Consider the following 4,970-nt stretch of genomic DNA (forward strand, 5'->3'; position numbering starts at 1 on the left):
GAGGGGGGAGGGTCAGAGGGAGAAGCAGGCTCCCTGCCGAGCAGGGAGCCCGATGCGGGGCTCGATCCCGGGACTCCAGGATCATGACCTGAGCCGAAGGCAGTCGCTTAACCAACTGAGCCACCCAGGCGCCTGGCTTTTACGTTTTTAAACGTTTGAAAAAATTTCCAAAGATGAGGATTTTGTGACACACGAAAAGCGTGTGGAATTTGCATCACAGTGTTTATATGAAGAGGTGTTCCTGGAACACGGTCTTGCTCACGTGTTTTCAGGTCCCCACGGCCACTTCCAGCTACGACAGGCACCGAGTCGTCGCGACAGGCCGTGGCCCGCAGCGCCTGCAGTGTTCCCAGCCAGCCCTTCCCAGAAACGTTCACCCGCCCTGTGTCCCCGCTGCAAGCTTGCCGGCCCCTCTGTCTGCACGGCCCCGGCTGGGACCTCTGGTCCTCGGCACTTGTAGTCAGGGTTTAGTTTCAGACTTTCTCCGCTTCTTACGGAAGCAGCGTGTGTTTGTGGTAGGAAACGTCCAAAGTGCCGAAACGTGGAAAGGAGCGAACCGCTTGCGACGTCCACCACTACCCCGCTTACCTACGGTTCACGTGTTGCTCTGCGTCTGTCTGCTTTTTGTGTGACACAGCGACACAGATGTGTATGCTCGCATACGCACACGTGTCTTATACGTGTTCACGTGCCGTATTTACGACAAGGAGACGGTGCTGTGGGTAGAGGTTTATGATCTGTGTTTTCGGTTCATGAATGTTTTCTTAGTGGTTTCATATATCCAGTGACCGTGTTTTCATTGTCCTTTCTCTTTAGCTTCTCAAAATAATTACCGCATCGATGCCAACCAGGAGCTGCTGGCCATTGGTAAGCCCCCCGCGGCGGCTCTCTGAGGTCGAGAATGCTTCTCTGCGGCTTGCCTGAGCTGCGCAGGTCGTAGGGATGGTCGCGGCGAGCTTCAGGGAGCAGAGGTGGCCCCGAGTTGGGCCCTTTGAAAGCCTTGTGTGGATTCATCCTTACGCCTCCGGACAGTTCAGTGTAACCCTAGGAGCAGGCCGCTGAGGTGTGGTGCCCGTGCCGACCGAAGCTTGTTGAGCGCTGGCTGTGTCCCCGACCCCGAGGTCCGTAGCCTTGTGCTGTGTCAAGGAACGCCGGAATGTCCCACCTGGGGTCAGATTGCTGAGGAACGTGGCCAGGCAGGACCTGCTGGTCGAGTGGGACCTTGACTGCCCTGGCCCCCCGCCCCAGGGCCTCCCTCCAGGCCGGCAGGTGGCTCCGTGAGGACTCGGGGAGGGCCCACTGTGGACGGATCTGTGCCCGGCGTCCCAGTTTTGTTTTGTCTGACCTCTCTGGTGATTTGTTCTGAGGACGTGACATGAATCTTAAATTCAGTTGTCATGACCGTTTTTAATTTTGTGGACACCAGGCCTGTCTGTCTTTGCTTCCTGCCCCTGGTGAGGTGGGCACGGGTCGGAGCGGGCAGCAGCCCCGGGTGCCTTCCCAGCGGAGTCCATGGGAACCTCCCCCGTTACCACTTCACCTTGCGGCAGCTGTTTGGACGCGAGCCACTGGCTTTCCCAACGGCAGAGGGCGTGGGGCCCCAGGATGGGTCACAGGAGCTTTGGGGGGGCTCCTCTCTGAGCCCGTGGTGGCGGGCATCACCTGGGTGGCTGGTGAGGTGGAGTTAGCCGGGACTGGCTCGCTCCCAGGCAGAGGAAGTCTGTAGACTGACCTTCCCCACACTCAGTAGTAGCAGTTCCGGGTAGGAGTCCTGGGAGCCTCTCCGTTCCATTTCCGCAGATAGCATAGGACTCCTCTGCTTCTCGGCAGCGATGGGCAAGGAGCAGTCACAAAGCTGAGGTTCTTAAGGTGGGCACGTGGACCCCAGGGGCTGCTGACCCGGGGTGTAAGAGAGGCCAGGCAGCTCTCCAGCAGCCACATAGCAAGAGGCCTCCATCGACCCTACAGAACACCGTACGGGGAGGGATCCACACATCCCCGCTCCTCAAGCAGTAGGGCCCTGAGCTGAGTCTCGAGGGGCCATCGTAAGGAGTCAGGGTGACCACGTGTGGTCCATGCATGGCCTTTGCCACGTCCACCGATGTCTGTCCTGCTCTCGCGGAATGTGCTGGGCTGTGGGACTCGAGAGGGCCTGGCTCTGAGCGGGCCCCACCCTGAGCTATCTCGAGCCGGTCTTGGACCTGTGACCCCACTGTGGTGTTTGTGAAGGTGCCAGGGTAAGCCAGATGCTGGCAGGGTTCTGTCAGGTGTGGGTGGGTCAGTGTAACGGGGTGGACACTTACTAGCCATGACCTCCTGTCCCAGCTGGTCCTCTCACGAGAGAAGTGTGGGTCTGAAGGAACTCGTGGGGTACAGCGGGTGGGCAGCTGGCTGCCAGGCAGTCTTAAGTGTCCTTGGTCCCTCCTGGGGAGGTGGGTTCCTCTCCCTGTTACACGTGGGAAAAGGTGTATTGAGCTCACCGGGGCAGGGCCGGGGCCAGAGTTATGTTACAGTGAGGGTCGGTGAACTTGGCAGAGATCATGGTTTGTTCTTCCTTCTTGGAGGCAGACACACGAACATAGACATAGGACCCTCCTGGGTGATTCCTCTGGCCTTCTATCTTCTGTTTCCTTTCTGGTTTCTGGCCTCCCTTCCCCTGCCACCCCCCATCTGTTTTAAACCCCTCTCCCTCCTGGATAAACCCCTTCCTTCCGCTTTCTCCCCAGGCCTGACCAACGTGCTGGGCTCCCTCGTCTCTTCCTACCCGGTCACAGGCAGCTTTGGACGGTGAGTGACCATGTCCTTCCTTCTCTGTGCCCCAGGGGGCAGGGGGGAGTCCCAGCCCAGGCCAGACGGTCCGCGTCCACCTCAAAGAGCCTGCCCGGTCCTTGGCCACGTCTCGATGCCACTTCGTTCTTCTCTGGGGCAGAAGTCTGCCCATGCCGGCAGCTGGGGCAGAAGAGATCCCTAGATCAGCGGTGTCCGTGGGAGGCAGGAGTGGGGCTTGCTCTGCTGTCCTTCACCATGATCTCATGTGGTTTTCTCTGATAGCCCTGAGCCGTATTCCTAAAATGTTCCCAGCATGTGGCAGTGTTCCTGCATCTCGTGGCAGAGTGCATTCCCAAAGGAAGTGGGGGCAGGAAGCTCCGCACTCTGCCTGGAGAAGAGGGGGGTGGGTCACGCACAGCCTCGCAAGGCAGGGGGCAGGACAGAGGGTGACCTGGGGCTGAGAAGAGGCAAGGGGGCATCAGCCAGCGGGGCCCAAGTACCCGGAACCGCTGGCCCCACCCTGTCTGAGTACCAGACCTCCCCGACACCCCCACAGCACGGCATCCGAGGGGCTCCAGGGCATACTCTGTGTTCCCCCTGTAAATAGGAGTCACAGCGGGGCCCTCGTCTGAGTTATTGGAGGTTACACGGAGGGTGCGCACAGCAGTGCCAGGGGCCGCTCGTGGAATAAAAGCTCGGTTTCCTTGATGTAACTTCTCAGCTGTTTCTGCTGGACGAGCAGTGCGTCAGGCTCACTGGGTCTGTGCCCCAGGTCTGGCATGGCACCTCGTGTCTGATGGTGCGTCTTTAAGGAAGGAGATTCCTGCCTAACTGTACAGCAGCGAAGGGAGACTTAGGCTTTCTGTGGGCGTGTACAGACGGACGGACGTATTTCCAGAGGATGTGCCGGCGGGCACAGGTCACGGCCAGGGTGGTGGGGAGCGCGTGCGAGGCAGAATCTTCACTGTCGCGGAAGCGGTGGCCGTTCCTCTGTGGTCTTCACGGTGGCAGAGGGAAACGTGGGCCCAGGACCAGTTCTTCGGCAGAGATGCGGGTCTGAATGCAGTTTTCCAAACAGACAAAAGGAAAAAGGGAAGTTGAAAAGGCAGAACAGCCAAGTTCACTTCCAGGTTTGCTCTGGCAGGAGCTCGCAGTCAGCATCTGGTGTTTCTCTGCGTTGGCGAGCGCACGCGTGTATGTGCGTGTGCGTCTGCGTGTGGGAGATGCCAGGGTCGTAAGCGGGATGTCGCCCCCTTCAAAGGTGTCACCGCGTCTCTCCTCGTCCGTGAACAGAAGGGTCATCCTTTCTAATGGCAGCGGGGAGTGGATGCGTTTGCTCGAACTGCCGTGACTCGGGCTGGGGACATTTATTTCCTCCCCCGCTGGAGGCTGGAAGTCTGAGGTCAGGGTGCTCCTCAGCGTCTCCCCCTTACGTGCCAGTGTCCGCGGGCCCCGATGTCCCCTCGCCGGCGCTCCTGTCCCGGGACACCCGCCTCTCCTGCGCTTCCAGGCTCCCACAGCCACTAACGGTGTCTGTCGCCTTGCAGGACGGCTGTGAACGCCCAGTCAGGGGTGTGCACCCCAGCGGGGGGCCTGGTGACAGGTGAGCACCCCCCATTGTGCCCGGGGCACGTGCGGGGGCGCGGCCGGAGGTCACGGGTGCCCCGTTTCCCCGCAGGAGTTCTGGTGCTGCTGTCGCTGGACTACCTGACCTCGCTGTTCTGCTACATCCCCAAGTCAGCGCTGGCTGCCGTCATCATCACGGCGGTGGCTCCGCTGTTCGACACCAGGATCTTCGGGACGCTCTGGCGCGTGAAGAGTACGCGCCCTCGCCTGTCTCTCTCTCTCTCTCTCTCTCTCTCTCTCTCTCTCTCTCTCTCTCGCACACGCATGCGCGCATCCTGGGTTCTTCCCCCGTCGCCTTCCGGGACCCAGGTGGTAGGGCTGGAGCTGGGCATTATCTTTGTTCTGGGAGGGGGTCCTGGGTCAGGGCTTCCTTCAACTCCTCTGGCCGAGGAGCGCCCAGACTAGCTCCATGCAGTGATGAGCGAGTCTGCAACTCACAGGGTACCCCGCTGCTCGTCCTCCTCCCCTCCCCCCTTCTCTCCACCCCCTTCCCCTCCTCTTCTCCACCCCCTCCCCTCCCCTCCCCTCCTCTTCTCCACCCCTCCCCCATCCTCTTCTCCACCCCCTCCCCTCCC

At 60.5% G+C, this 4,970-nt stretch overlaps 1 long non-coding RNA gene across 1 annotated transcript; it reads left to right on the forward strand.

The window, feature by feature from the left end:
• Nucleotides 1-6: 6 nt before the first annotated feature.
• On the forward strand, nucleotides 7-4,886 carry LOC145718390 (uncharacterized). The gene is made up of 4 exons (XR_014141772.1): nucleotides 7-867; nucleotides 2,727-2,787; nucleotides 4,317-4,372; nucleotides 4,448-4,886. It is a non-coding gene; the product is annotated as an uncharacterized LOC145718390 (long non-coding RNA).
• The last annotated feature ends 84 nt before the right edge of the window (nucleotides 4,887-4,970 follow it).

The sequence above is a fragment of the Leptonychotes weddellii genome, unplaced genomic scaffold, assembly GCF_054177405.1.
Source record: "Leptonychotes weddellii isolate Sample4059 unplaced genomic scaffold, ASM5417740v2 HiC_scaffold_15010, whole genome shotgun sequence".
NCBI classification, from domain to species: domain Eukaryota; kingdom Metazoa; phylum Chordata; class Mammalia; order Carnivora; family Phocidae; genus Leptonychotes; species Leptonychotes weddellii.